The sequence below is a fragment of the Orbicella franksi genome, chromosome 11, assembly GCF_964199315.1.
Source record: "Orbicella franksi chromosome 11, jaOrbFran1.1, whole genome shotgun sequence".
Classification (NCBI taxonomy): Eukaryota; Metazoa; Cnidaria; class Anthozoa; order Scleractinia; family Merulinidae; genus Orbicella; species Orbicella franksi.
This window is the reverse complement of record NC_138155.1, coordinates 11,152,195-11,168,388: the sequence shown is the minus strand read 5'-3', so window position 1 is coordinate 11,168,388 and position 16,194 is coordinate 11,152,195. Positions and strand designations below refer to the sequence as shown.

At 37.9% G+C, this 16,194-nt stretch overlaps 1 long non-coding RNA gene across 2 annotated transcripts; it reads left to right on the top strand.

Annotated features, from left to right (window-relative positions):
- The first annotated feature begins 7,821 nt into the window (after positions 1-7,821).
- LOC145460371 (uncharacterized) lies at positions 7,822-15,830 on the top strand. Of its 2 annotated transcripts, XR_014039836.1 has the most exons (5): positions 7,822-8,456; positions 9,031-9,131; positions 9,279-9,348; positions 9,441-9,517; positions 15,097-15,830. It is a non-coding gene; the product is annotated as an uncharacterized LOC145460371 (long non-coding RNA). The 2 variants fall into 2 exon arrangements; XR_014039835.1 differs by lacking the exon at positions 9,441-9,517 and having other exon boundaries at positions 7,980-8,456.
- Positions 15,831-16,194: the final 364 nt, after the last annotated feature.

Below are 16,194 nucleotides of genomic sequence, written 5' to 3'. Positions count from 1 at the left end.
ATATCAAAATAGGGTTGCCCACCTCCACAATATTGAATCAAAGACTCTATGCCTGGCCTAACTAGTGTCACCTGCTTAGTGCAAAGAAATCCACTACCAAACTAAAGAAGTGTAATGCAAGCTTAACGCTAGATCAAGTAGACAGGATACATTTTCACGTCAGTTAATTTCACGAATAAAATTCGATGCCTCGATCTGGCTTGGCTCGACTCGACCCTTAGTGACAATTAATTTTGTGATTTATACCTGTTTGCTTACTCTCGAAAATGTGCATCATATGATAGTTTGTGATCCCTAGAGTTTTGTTACATGTACGTTAGCATTGCACTTAGTTTTTTGGGACTTCAGTATTAATAATCCGTTAACAAAAGTCGCTAGATTCTACTTTTCGACCTGTATACATTAGCATGTATATTTTCATGCCAGATCCATAGTGAGCTACATCGTCTCAAGGAGGCCCATCCAGCCTTGGCAAAGGTGCTAAACCTCGGAAATTCACACGAAGGAAGACCTATGCTAGGCATAAAGGTGATGATACATATTCTCTTCGATTGCTGATAAATTATTAGGAAACTGTAATTTAATATTCAACTTTTTAATTGTCGCTGTAAATCCGCCATCACATTCCGTAATCATTACTAATCTACGAGCCTTAATCTTCGTCACTGACCCATTAGGTTGAAAATCTTCTGAAAACTAATTAGCCCAAGGACTATTATAGATTTCATGATTGACGAACGTTGCAAGAGAATTTTATTTTCATTTTCGTTTTGCAGATAAAACGAGGAAGAAGTAACACGAAGGGCTTGATTTTCCTAAATTTCGGAATTCATGCTAGAGAATGGATCAGCCCCGCAACGGGCATGTACCTAATACGTCAGGTAAGTTTTTGTTTAGATTATAGTACAATCAGTGCTATAATGTTATGTACGCAGTTTGTATCATTATTATACAAAACTTGATTTTCAGAAGCTCTGATCATGAATTACACCTGGGTGTAAGAAACTCTACAAAAGTGAAACATACCCAGATAAAGTAGGACGAGAAGTAAATCGATGCAGATGACGGTTGTTTATGAGGAATGATTGTAACTTCATTAACCTGGTTAAGTTGGACTAACATTTTTAAGTTAGGTGAACCCTAGTTATCCTCGGATTTTGTTCGTTTGTGATCCGGAGGAGGAGGGGAGCGGGGGTTCAATCTTTGTGGTCTCTTGTTTCGCCAACAATATTCATTCACTCAAGACCAATCAATACTGCACATGGTGAGTAAAACATCCAAACTTGTTTAAATTAGTCACGTGTCGACAACGGCGTCACAAGAGGTCACAATAAGTAAAGGCAACTTCCAACATCCTTCTTTTTAAAGGTAGGTTCATCCAAAATCGCCCTGCTGGTCAATAATTCTCATAGCTCTTATACCTTCTTAGATGGTTTATAGTAGTCATATATTCTTAGATAGTCTAGTTTAATATTTATACTCGATTGTACATACATTTTTCCTTGGTTATTTTGTTTTCTTGACGCACCTGTAAACTAGCTGGTGCACCCTGTAGACTCTGCTTATCAAGGCTATGGGACACCGTTGCTACGGCTAAGTGTGCTGTCCAAGTAAAATAAAATGTCTTTGTCTCTGTCTATGTCTATAACTGAGTTGGCAATGGTACAAGTTGGACAAACGTTTGTTTCAATGTCAATTGTCACATTGAGATCGGTTTTGAATTTCCTGTCACAGGTGCACAAGGCTTTGTAGTGATAAACTTAAGAGAAAATGGTTGTCGATCGAGGCTCATAATAATAGGTGCGGTGGCCTCATGGTTAGTGTGCTCGCTCCGATTCGGGGACATTGTGTTGTGTTCTTGGTCAACACACTTAACTCTCACAGTGCCTCTCTTCACCCAAATGAGTATCGGCGAATTTAAAGTAGGGGAGGGGGGGGGGGGGTGGGGGGAACCCTGTGATGAAATAGCATCCCATCCAGTGGGTTGTAAACAATATTTCCAGTCACATTACGCAACTGAAACCGGAGATAAGCTCTGGCCTGATGTTGGGGCCACTACCTCGTTCGTATGCAGACTTTTATTTACCTTCTAGTTGTTATGTATTGATATTTCATGAAGGCGAAAGCAAGATCTCACGGCAGAAAATTATACTTTTCTCCGTTTAGTGTTAACTGTTGTTTTTTTCAGTTGCTAAATCCCCCGGCTCGTGACGAAGAAATTGAAAACATGCTCGACAAATTCGAGTGGGTTTTTCTGCCAGTTTCAAATGTGGATGGTTTTAATTTTACACACGAGGTAAACAGTTTGAACATAACATGACTATACATCGATGGGATGAAGATGCAATCAAGACGTAATTAATGGATTTGAAGTAAATACCTATTTAAATCGTTGTAATATTAAATTAACTTTTTTTCTGGAATAAAAGGTCTGTTTGTTTCTCTTGATACAGGGAGACCGTCTCTGGCGAAAGAACCGTCGAGCGATTAATTCCTCATTGCCTTCACAGTCACACTGTGTTGGCGTGGATCTGAACCGGAACTTTGACTCAGATCATTGGGGTAAGTAATTGGAGATACTCCCTTTATCAATGCTAATGCCATTGCTCACTGGCATATTTAGTCGTAGTCTAACCCGCTCTATATACCCCAACCCCGGCGGATAAGCCACCCCGTTGAGGTTGAGTGTTCAATGGCTTCTCTCCTAGATATAGCCTGCGGTGTCCTAGAATATTGAGGTTAAGGGTGCCATTATGCCAAAAAATCGGGACATTTCGTTTAAAAATCAACTGGAACGGTTAAGTCTGACCGGGAAATTTGCCTAAAAAAGGATCACCTTTGACGGCAGTCCAAATGAATGATCGGCCGAACTAGTCAGTCCGACATTTTCTGATCCATTTTCATCATCCGGTTCGTTTACAAACGGCCAGTTTCAACTTTACCGGGCACCACTACTAACAGTAATTATGGCACGATAACTGATACCAATCTGTTAACTAACAACTGGACAAATGGCTCTTTAACAGACAACTGACGATGAACTCACATTTTTACCGGCAGTAAAAAATAGACATATTTTAGCGCATATTTTTTCGCTGCATAATGGTTTGTTTTTGTACCATAGGAGAAGGAAATGATACTAAGCACCCTTGTTCTGACATCTTTCCTGGTGAAGGACCTTTCTCTGAGGTAGAGTCTTCAAACGTCGCTACTTATCTTTCTAGACACAAACACAAAATAGCAGCGTTTTTTGACATCCATTCTTATTCGAAATCGTGGATGTCTCCGTGGGGATGGAAGGACAAGAAACCTCCTGAGTATTCTAGTCAAATGGTGAGTGATGTATAAAAATTATGGTCCAGATAATAAAAAAATTTATGCTGCCCCCTAAGTTAATATTTAAACTTAACAAGCTATGTTGGCTGGGAACCCTCTAATCGATCTATCTATCCCATGTAGTTTTGGACTCGACCGCACTGAAGGATCGTCTGCTACTTTATTTTACACACTTCCCCCACCCTTATCCTAGCCACATATACTTTTGACTGTTAGATGCAGATTTTTCCCTTACCTTTGCTAGGTAGGGCTTCTTTCATTTGTTCGTAACTGACATTGAATTGACTATGAAAGCCACATAGCCAAAGTTTATCCAAAAATTAGAGAGTTTGTTGATTCCTTGTCAAACACCCTTCTCAGCAAACGGAGCAAGCCTAAACGATAGTGTTTATAGCTGTGCTATACACTTAAAAGATGGGCAGGATAAATGTACTTGTTATATAACGTTCTCGACTGGTATACCATGAAATGTCCCACGAGTCACTTTCTCTGTATACGCACGAGCCTTAAGGCGAGTGTGTATATATACCAAGGAAATACAAGTGACAAGTATGATATTCTCTAGTTTAACTGGTTCCATCCAAAATATGTCAATAGTCTAGGGTATGAAAAATAACTGATATATAAACAACCTCGACAAGATTTAGGTCCGTACTTTTTTTCAATTACCCGTTATTCGTAGACGTGTCTCACCTAAATCTGTAGATCCTTATATGGAGACGCCATGTTGCCGGCCACCTCGAACCCCTTGATTGTGCTAAGTGTTTTATTCAAAAAAATATCTTGATGTTTGTTGGCCTTGATCGGACAGGGAGAGGAGAGGGTGGGGGAAGGGTAAGGATAAGGGAGGGGTTTGTAAGATGAATAGCCTAAGGTAGGAAGGATAGTTAGCATTTTAAATACCTTACTAATTAAAACCATCTTCGCGACATGTCTACAAGCAACAGCCTTGACTAAAAGACTCAGTTGACATTTCAAACACGAGTGAGCTCAAATGCTTCAACTACGCTCGATAGTTATCCATTGTCAACAGAAGTTTAATCGACGATATCGATCTAGTCAAAGTAAATAAAGGTGTTTTCTTCAGATTTTTTTTTTCTCAGATATCTAGTCAATAAGCAATTCTTAGTCCCCTTTTCCCTCTGTTTCAAGACGAATTCTGGTGCACAACCTTGCATATGGAAATAAATCTGACTTGCAATGCAAGACAATGGACGTGCACAAAAATCTTACTTCCGTATATGAAAGGTTGTGCACAATGACTCGTTTTGAAACAAAGGAAAAAGCAACTCGGAAATGGACTTTTAAAGTAGAAATCGTTGCATCTAGAAATCATATCCTCCTGGTTGCATATATTGCAAAGCAAAGAAAACCGGGCAGTAAAAGTCGTGAAAAGGCCTTAATAAAATTTTGGCTAATGTAATTCTTCTTTCATTCAAATTTAGCTTTACAGTAGTTCCCTTTTGAAAATTATATTTACATACATGCAAAATTTTCTAACAAAACAAAAAATGATAAACTCCTTTAGGACATGTGTATCACACGTCGTCCGATCTCAGACTAAAGCAGTTTAAATGGCGTACGGGGTGACGAAGTTAATAGCATATGCCTTTTTAAAGGTAAATCGACTGATAATTATCTGAACTTTTTTTTCCAGGAAACTCTGATGAAAGTTGGCACAGATGCAATATACAACACAACTGGAAAGCGATATATCTATGGACCAATATTCTCGACTATTTGTAAGCAGCTTTTGTTTGTTTGTTTGTTTGTTGTTGTTGTTGTTGTTGTTGTTTTTTTTTTTTGCATCAATTGATTAATTCTAATATTTAGTGAAGAAGCCAGATCAGCCTTAGCTGGTTTTGATGCGAATCATCTAAAAAGTTGGAGTGTTGGTTTTTGTGGAGGAGGGGACCGGAAAACTCGGAGACAAACCCTCGGAACAAGGCGAGAACCAACTGCAAGCTTTGGTCACTTTGGTAAGAGGCGAGCGCTCTCACCACTGAGCCATCCCTGCTCCCCAAATTATATTAATAACAGCACCACCCCAGCTGATTACTTATGTATTTTCCATGTTTTTTTTCTAGATCCAACGTATGGAGACCTAACTGACTATGTCTATGACAAACTTAATGTAACCCATTCTTATGGTTTGGAGTTGAGGCCAGGCGATAATGAACCGAATGGATTTTTGTTATCTTCTTGTGAAATCGTTCCTACCGGAAGAGAAATTATGGCAGCCCTAAAGGCGATCACGCCCATCTTAGAAAAAGAAAAAAAGCAGGTGTTAAAGTCGAGGAAGATGAAAAACAAAACAGGAAGAGAAGAAACTTAAACAGGAAAGAAGAGAAGCAAGTAGAAGAAGCGAGACAAGACGAGACGCAACGAAAAGAATCGAAACGATACGAGACGAAAAGAGACCAGACGAGAAGAGTAAAAACGAGAAAAAGCGAGAGCAAACCGAAGGAAGTTGACAAAATAAAACTAATCGAGACAATACGGGACGAGACAAGACGGTTGGGACGGGACGAGAGGAAACGTGATAATACTAAAGGAGAAGAGACGTCACGCGACGGGACGGGATCATACGAGAAGAGTCCGGAGGGACTTGACGTGATCAAACTAATCGAGACGAGACGTTACGACACGAGACGCGACAGGAAGGGACAAGACTTGGCGGGACGAGACGAGACGAGACAAAAATTCCAAGATCATGGAATTCTAGAAAAAAAATAAGAAGGATAAGGTTTAATCAACTAAGATTAACTGTTGATTTCAACTGATGAGCTGTTTTAATTTGTTAAAATAAATTTATTGCTTTGAATAGCTAGAGAGACCATTGCTTGTTTAATTAAGCACTCTCTCGCTCAGTAATTTTTACCAATATAAGACATCCTGAAAGTATACATCCAAAATTTATTATTTAAGTAAAAAGACCAGCCAACGAACACGATTTTGGCCATAAGCTTACCTAACATTCGATAACGTCTAACGGCCTGAATAACTGCAACAAAAATCATTTTTATTCAACATGAACGTCCTTGGCTTAATAATGGTATTTTTTAGGCCTTCACGTTTGCTTCGGCATCAAACAAAATAACTTTGAGCTATATGAATCGTTCTGTAATGATGTGGTCATGGCTATTTTTCATTTTGAAGAAAGCATTTCGCTAGCTTTCTTAGGACTCAACAATGCAAACGGGTCATGTGAAGTTTTGTTTCGTTTGCTTTTGTTGTTGTTGTTGTTGTTGTTGTTGTTGTTGTTGTTGTTGCTGCTGTTTTCCACCATTCTTGAAATTGCTGTTTCGTTTGTCTACTGTTACAACGTTTTGCCATTTTGAGTGTGCGAAAAAAGTTCAGCAACCAATGGTAGTATGATAACAATATTTGCCAAAAGGCTAAACAATAAGATTACGATCATTTTTTCCCCCTTTGTTACTTGATGAATGAGTGACGACAGGTTACAAAAGTGAGGAGAAAATATCCTACACTACAGCCATAGCGGAGCGCCATACTCTTAAGAACAGCGGAGCACCATACTCTTAGGAACCCATGAATTGATTTTCTCATGGTCATCTTGGCTAGCAATATCCTTTGACAGTACGCCATATTGCGGGCTCAGGTTTAGAGCTCATCGAGTTCGCGCGCGCGCGCGCGTGTGTGTGTGTGTGTTTTTTTAAGTTGACCGCTTTCCAGGTACTGTTTTTATTTTTATTTTATCTTATTTTCGATTGGATCGCACGCTCAAGGCAGGTTTGAAAGTAGTCAAGAAGCCTCTTTTAGGTTTGGCTAAATCTATATATTATCATTGGCTCACGTCATTTGGAGGTTGCTGAAGTGCTTTCTAAATGGCTAGAAAGAATCGGAAATTTTTCCACGTACTCACACAATCAATCCGGTTGCTAGTCGTCCCTACCCCGTATAAACCTAGATTATTTTTCCCTTTACCTTACACCCCGAACACCACCACAACCAACGCCAACTCTATGTAAACCTGCTGAATCTATGGCGGAATTTCCCTTTCTTTTGTTGAATATGATATAGATGTCATTTAACCTAAAAAAAAAGTTCCATGGCAACAAATATGTTTTAAAGTCCTATGCTTTTGTTTCCCTTTGGGTTGTTTACAGCTGCTTTGAGGCTCTAATTTGATAGCGGAAAGCCGTAAAGAAGAAAACCTCAATAGGGCATTTTTATTATGGCCAACGGCTGTAAGGATTAAGTACTGTAATCTCTATAACAAAACTAACAAACGTGATTGGTTCTCCGCGTTCCTATTTTCACGCGCGATCACGTGGGTGTCCAATCACATACCTACGTCATTCGCACGTCAGTTACGTGTGCTTTGATGGCTTCCTTCACAATTAGAACGTATGGAGAGCAGTGCTGAGTTTTTCGCTACAGAAAAGTTCTGAAAAGATTTTTTTAAATTTCGAAATTAGTTATTGATACGAATAATGAGTAACTGGACCTCGTGTCTTACGATATACCTACGCTACTATCAAGTCAATAACGTGCATTTTGATGGCTTGATTGGCTTCCTTCTCAATGTTTCCTGCAGTTTTTAAAACGTATGGAGAGCGCCGCTGACTTTTTTGCTCTAATAAAGTTCTCAAAAGACGCTTTTTTTTCATCATTATTTTGAAATAAGTAATAGATGCGATTAATTGATAATTAGACCTCGTGTCATACAATTCTGGGAGTAATCGTGCTTGTAATTTCAAATCTGCCTCGCGCTACGCGCAAGTCCGATTTTGTAGTTACTCCCGCGATTACCGTGCCTTGAATTGTAATTTTTGGCGCGAGTTAGTTACGAATTTACATTGCAAATTATTTCAAATGCACGTGTTTTTGCTGATTATTATTCATCTCAAGTTGTTTGTCAGCTTCGTGGGTTCTTGATCCATCCATGTTTCTGTAAAGCAAGAGAAGCCAGTGCGGCGCTAAGCTTGGAAAATAGAAGATTATGATGTTGGTGTAAAAATACAGATGCGCTCTTTGTCCAGCTATCAATAATTCGACCTAAACAACGATAAACGGGACGTTAGATTTCATTACACGTGGTCACTACAAGTGCAGCTTCAAATGTGGCTGCTACTTCTTCGTTTGATGTTTTCCAGGTTAGTAGAACTATATAAACAGCTATTTTATCGACTAATGCTAGGTCTTTTGATTTTCTTTGGTTTCAATACTGTGCACATAGTTTTCGTAAGAGAAACATTTATTGTCTGGCGAGTAAATATCATTAAATAACCCACTTGTGGACCAAAGGTACATGTACTTGCGAGACAAACCGACTTCTCTCGAGGAAAATTGATACTTTCCTTCATTGTTTTTCGAGGAAAATTTGATTGTTTCTTTTGAAGGCGAAACTTGAAATTCGGCAGTGGACATTGTCATTCACTGAAAATGATAATATGATATTGATTTAAATCCATGCATTTTATATGTTTAATTTTCTTTGTGACTCTTTTCGATTCCAAATCGCCTTTGTGGTGCAATCGTACATTTCAGATTTGTTTCAATCAGACTGAACTAATGAAAATGCATATAGTGTTATTTGAGTGTACCCTCATCGCCAAACTGACGGCGTGAGCATTACCCGTAGTTGTAGATGTACTTTGCTTATTTCTTTCGGAAAAAGAAATGTGATATTTTAAATCAGTTCGTACTTTTTCTGGCTTTTTCTTATAGGGGCTGTGGCGAAACTAGAGCTGAGAGAGCAGCAAAGAAGACTACAATTTTCACTTATATCAAGCCGCATTCTTGCTATTGTTTGTGGATCACCTAAAATGGTACGCGCTATACTGTGACTAAGCATCTGTTTGTTTGTTTATTTGTTTGTTTCCTTGATAGTTGTACCATTAATTGCGGGTCTGCATTCGTTCTGTCTTTAGACTTTGGTCAATATTTAGGTTTGTAATCGTTATTTCACGCTGTAGGTTTAGTTTCAACCAAAGAGGAAGATCAATTCTGTAAACTCATCTGTGCACTACTGGCCACAAAGTAGAGGTGAGTATTCTAGTTTGGATTGAAATCCGTAGTACTGCTTTTGTCTGTCTGTCTGTCTGTCTGTCTGTCTGACTGTTTTGTCTGTTTGCTAGTTGTCTCTCTCCTAACATATAGATCTCTTAAAATTTGAAAACTCTTGATGACTTGTTTTGATGACTTTTAGACTTGGGTACGTGCATTTAGTATGTATTTTCTGTTAAATTCAAACTCCAATTTTTTTTTTTGTGACTTTTACTCGGATACTCTGCGTTTAGTATGTATTTTCTGTTAGATTTAAACTTCAAATTTTTTAGAATATGTACATGTATATGTAGGCTATACTATGAATTGAGGGAAGGGCCCGGGTAACATTCAACTGCTTGCGAAGCTTTCCTTCTCACCCTCTGACAATATCGGAACTTCGTTACCTGACATGCCACTTGGAGCTTTCTGAGAGTATATTTGGAAATTGCAGACCCCGTCCCCTCTAAATTCGCGCACAGTGTTTAAAGGAGGGAGATCTTCAGTCACTTAGAGTTCAAATGACACTATGGCAAACTAACAATATCACAATGCGAAATATGGTACCGGTAAATGCTGAATAATAATTCCCTGCCTGCTGTCAAATTGGACTGTGCTGTATGTACAGTGAAATGAAATGTACAGTCTTATTTACGATACTTAATGTAATTTAATTGTTTTTAAAGGACCATCTTGGTTTCCTTCGGCGTTCTTTGATCTTGTCATTCAAGCATGTTAAAATTTTTTCAAAAATTTTGTTCGGAAAATCCTAAAGATATGGTAAGTTGATCTTGCCTGTGCAAAATCATTCAACGACAACAACAACAACAACAACAATCCGTTATTTAGACACAGGTTTACACTAAAACAGAAATATGTACAGTACTAATATGATAATTCTACAATGCTAACAGTTTACAAATATGAGAGAGCATGTTGAGGATTAACCAGATGTATCGTGATGAAAAGCATCAATTCTCAGAGATTAAAATGTGGTTGGAAGGCAAACGTTGCCACCTATAGTCAAGATAGTATGATTTTTTATACTTGCTACATACACGTTTGAAGCAGGTTATTTTCTTGGGCTGTTTTATTTCCATAGTTTGTAGTAGCAAAATTAATTGGCAGAAATGTTCTAATCTCTTATACAAATGTACCATGCCATGCCACCTGCAGATTCCAATCTGAACTAATGGTGCTTTTACATTTTTTTTTTTTAATGAAATGTTGAAGAAAAATATCACCTGCATCCACTCTGACTGGCGGAAGTGTCGTCACAGAATGATAACTTTTTGCCACAAAAATTGTTTCGTTGAGGCTTCTCACCTCAAAATTAGAGTTTTTCCAATTGGCATCAGATTTTGTTAAGTTTTCTATTAGTATCTTTGCAAATTTAGTAATTTTACACGAATTTAAGTGTGTTTTAATATTCCATTATGGTATGTTCAAGATTAAAACATATCCCGCTAATTGGTATTATTTTGGTTCAATATGAATGCATAGAATTCACGAGTGTAGACAAACATGTATGTATATGTGAATGACCGTCTGGCTGCCTTGCTAACTGCCTGCCTACCACATTGTCAGACCGACTGACTGACTGACTAACTAAAAAATTGTCTTACTGGCTGACTGACTTACTGACTAACTGACTGACTGACTGACTGAATTACGGACTGACTGACTGACTAGTTGACTGCCTGCCTGCCTGCCTGCCTGCCTTATTGCCTGACTGCCTCATTACCTGCTTGCCCTTCTGTCTGCCTGTTTGCATGCCTGCCTGCCTCACTGCATGACTGTTTGAATGCCATCTTGACTAACTGACTGACTGACTGACTGACTGTTGGACTAAACGACTGGCTGACTGGCTGCCTGCCTGCCTGCCTTTCCGCCCGATTGTCTGATAGCAATCTCGCCTGACTGACTGCTGCGCTGATCGACTGGCCGACTAGCTGCCTGCCTGCCTGCCTGCCTGACTGCCTGACTATCATCTCGAACGATTGCCTGCTGGGCTGACTGATCATGAGTGGCTGACTAGCTGCCTGACTAACTGACTGACTGACTGTCCACCTACTGACTTACCGACCGAGTAACTGATTGAATGTCTAAGTGCCCGTCTTACTGACTGACTGCCTACCTGCTTGACTGATGGACTGCGTGACTCATACCCGACTGACCTGACAGACTGACTGACTGACTGGAGTGTCTTCCTGCCTGTCTAAGAGACTGACTATGACTGACTGCATGCTTGGCTGACTAACTCCCTGCTTGCCTTACTGACTGTCTGTCTGTCTGCCTGCCTGCCTGACTCACTAAAGTTTTGGTGGTTTCTAAACTATCAGTTAAGGTTCAAATCATATTCACCTATCGGTTACTTTTGCAGATCACAGCTAGTTGTTTACATTCGTGTCATTGCTCAACCGAGACAACAAAAACCAAAGCGACTCAATGTCTCTATGAAATAGGTAACATCATTACCTGGAAATATTGCTGGTTTTCAGTGTCACGCCATTCAAAATAGATCAAAATCAAAATCAAAACCGTTCCATAGATAAAGTCCAGAATCTGGGAAATGAAAGAAGGTAAATGTGCAAAGACTCTCCCCAAGATTCTAATCACAGCAATTTTTCTTATTCAAGATATGCGGAGAAATTTTTTACCCAAATTTATAGAGATTTGTATGGAGACGCCATGCTGGTGCCCACCATATGGGCACCAACATGGCGGCCGGAAATCAACAGAAACATCTGTCACTGCGTTTTGCTACAAAAGCGTGAATTTATCCCTCGAGGAACTCTAAAACATTAAAATAATACTTTTTCTAAAACATGGACTGTTAAATAGCCAAATTCCCGAAATAAGTCACTTTTTTAACCATCATGACAGCTCTCTCGGCCGTCATGTAAATACCGCGTCACGCAAAAGCTTAGAAATTCAAGCGTAGTGTATCACAAACCAAGAACCCATTCGGAGCGAAAATTTGTATGAATATTAGTTTTCAGCTGCTCCTATACATCATTAAAGTAAAATCTCAGGAAGATCAATAGTTTTGTAGTTTGAATTTTAGTAACGTCACGTGAAAACCAGCTATAGTAAACTCAAATTACGAGTCAGCACGATTGCTGAAGATGAAAATGAAATCGCAAATACAAGCATTCTGGCATTTCTATGAGCAAAAAGTTCCTTTAGATGATAATTTACGTGCAAACTGAACCACTTGGGAGTTGGCAAGTTGAGTTTCGGGTTCAACTCTTGTAAATCTCGAAGACGGAAACTTTAAAGTGCCTATGAAATACAAAATAATTCCCGCTTATTTGAAAGGCTTTTCAGAGTAAAGAAGAATGAAGTTTTCCTTTTTGGAATAACTTTTTTTCGTTTTAGAGATATTCACGTTTTTGTATTATGCAAATGAGGAAAGTGATGGCATCATAGGTGGTTCCACTAAAACAGCACAACACTCAATCGAGAATAACTCTAGAAATATTAACGCAGTGTTCTTCAAACTTGGCACCAGCAAAGTACATCGCAAAAGAAACAGAATGACACCTACTATGTTGTTGCCATGGCAACACTCTTGACTCCAGTCTCTTTCTGTGAAAAACCAAATATCCCCATTTGCAACCTCTTAAAGTGGGACAGAAGGTCTTGCTTGGAACACATATGGTTCCCATATTGTCTTAACTCTCCCCATTAGATTGGTGGGAGTGGATAATCCTTGTTTAAGATAAAATCTGGGAATTTTAGTCTTAATTAAAACAGAACCAGCGGCATAACTGTTGTCATGGCAATGGCACAAAGGGTGTCATTATTTTTCGTTTGTGATGTACATTTCTGGTGCCAAGTTTAAAGAACACTGCTTTAATATTGCTAGAGTTATTCTCGATTGAGTGTTGTGCTGTTTTAGTGGAACCACCTATGACGTCATCACTTTATTTACAAAAACGTAAATATCTCTACAACGAAAAAGATATTCCAGAAATTAAAACGCCATTCTTCTTTACTTTAAAAAACCTTTTAAATAAGCAGCTATTAATTTTTTACTTCATAGGCACTTTAAACAATGATTCTGAGCTGATATGGCTGTGATTTAACGATCGATAATAATTAGGCATCTATTTCTACGAATGGTATATACTTTGAAGAAACATATGGTACTTTCACGATATTAATAATTATATGACGCATCTTGCATGATGAAAATTTAATTCATCTCGTGTTTCAACTTAGCCGTGCGATAGTTATTTGAATAAAAGCAGAAAAACAAGTAAAAACAGTTCCTTGGCAAATAATTTCACCACACAAACCGAATGATTATGAAATATGACAAAAACAAGGTAACAACAATGAACTTATCAATATTTATCTTCGCTACTTGATTGAATTATTTGAAATTAACTGTGTTTGAGACAAAGTGGAAGTCGATTGTTGAGCAACTTTTGGTAGTTAGAGATGTGTTTATTTAGCTATGCGTTCTATTTTTGCGCGCGCTGTTGTCGTTTAGATTTGGCGTAATATTTTCTCCTACTGTTCTTTTGGATGTATTTTTGCGAACGTTCTCAAACTCATTAATAATTTGTCAAGTTATAACAAAGGAAACACGATCGTAATGATGTTTGAAGAATGATCTTAATTTGCGTAGATTTTTATGACTTTATATCCCGTTTTCCTCCTTAATATTAATTTCGGTTGAGAAGATATAGCTGACACGAAAGACCGTGCTTGACCACATTTCCAAACACCCTGAATCTCGTCAAAATACACCGCTACGAGTCGTGTTTTCCCGTATTTTCGTATTTTCAACTCCCTTTTCGGTGTTTGGAAATGCGTTTAAAAACTGTCTTTCGTATTTAAGACGGATTCCGCTCAAAGTTCGAGCAATAAATGCAAAAACTACTTACGAAAAATTTACTCATAGCACGGTAACATTTGGAATACTATTTAAAACAACTCACTTTAGTTCATTTATCTAAGTGACTCCGTGATTAAATTCTCAAGCATTCTCGAGAAAGTAAATGTTTTATTTGAAATATGGATAACTTCAAGTTCAATATTCTGTCTTTTCTCTCACGGGTTAGCTTGAGAGCTTAAGTCTCAATGAGTTCTTCTCATCTGTATTCAAAATATTGCCATGCCATTAGGATTTTTTTGGTAACTTAATTTCCGGCATTATTGCTCGAACGTTCTGCGGAAATCATCTTAATCCATACTTGAACAACCAAGTTAACGAAATTTTAATCAGCGAGGTTTTAAAAAACCTCGCTAATAATGTAAAAGGCACTAAATTAATGTTATGGATCACTCTCAGTACACCGTAATGTTCTATATTGCGTAGCATTATTTTATTTTCCCCAAATATTACAAATACTTGGGTTGTAAATTCAAACGTTTTAAATAAAAAGTGTCATTTTTCGAGTTGACTTTGAATTATGAAGAGGCCAAGCATGACCTTGAAGTTGCAACTGGCAAAAATGAGATTTTGCCCTCTGTCGGTTTGTACAGTAGAATGAAAATATTTGTATTTGCGGTCAATTCTAGGAGACATTTCTCTCCTTTTTTGGTGATTTATTGTAAGGATCAAAAGAAAAGAACACAAAATTGGAAGTAATTTTGGCTTTTTCCGTAAATGTCATGTCTCTGTAATAGTTGTTACATCCAAACGCGATTTATCATATTTTGCCATAAAATTATCAATAGTTTTCATCATGTCGCTGTTTGTAATATATGTTGTTTTTGTCTTTTTGTTTTCAGGAATGAAGGACTTCAGTAACACTATTAAGATACTGAAGACTGATGCTCCCCGATGAAGAAGCTAGCTGACTTAATCGAATTTGTCCTAATCTGCACATATATTTACAGTATTATCAATAAAGACGGAAAAAGGTTCTGTGGACGGTTTATGAAAATTAAGACAAGGAAATTACTTTACGTGTAAGAAACAATTTTAGTCTTTTGACGGGAAAGTAATTGTGCTTTTCTGATTATTCACTCGAATCGAAAAGTCTTTTGGCGAGAAGAAATTCAGCTTATAGAACTTGTTAGATGTTTGGTCAAAAAAAAAATTTAAGTCTTTTGGCGGGAAACAGTAGTATGCGCTTTTAAGCGGTGCCTGAAAATTTTTCAAAAATTATACTAAGTCTTTTGGCGGGAAAAAAGTCTGCGCTTTTAAATGGAGTCCAGAGATTAATCAAATGTAAACTAAGTCTTTTGGCGGGAAAATCTGTGCAGTTTGCAGTCAGATTTGGCCCATCGAAAGTCGGCGTTTACTTTGACTTGTTACTGGACTCCGTTTAAAAGTGCAGAACGTTTTTCCGCTTCGGCAACCCTACATAGTCAAAAATTAGTAAAAGAGATAGCCTACATTTCGACTAGCTTCCAGGCCCCTTTAAAAGCGCGCATTTTTTATTAAGTGGCACAAGACTCATTTGTTGATTAAAATATTGTTTCTTTATTTTAATTCAATAAAGTATTAAGTTGATAACTGATTTACAAGTTGTGATCTTTATTGAGCATATATCTGAAAGTGTGAAAACTTTTTAACATACTACTTAGTCAATAAATGCAGAGTAATCTTACGAGTCGAAAGCTTTCTCGGTATCTATTGATCATGGTAATCATTTAAAGCAGTTCACAATTAAGGACTAAGCCTGACAAATATCTAGGAAATAATTACAACAATCAAAGGAAATGAGAATACAATAATTCGAAATTGGAATTGCCGATTCAAGTTATTTTGCAACCAAACTGGAAATTAAGAAAGAAAATTAAAGTAACAGACCTTAAGTCCATCGCGTAAATTTCTAGCAACAAACATGTCAGAACTACAAACAATGTCTTGCCAACTAAGCG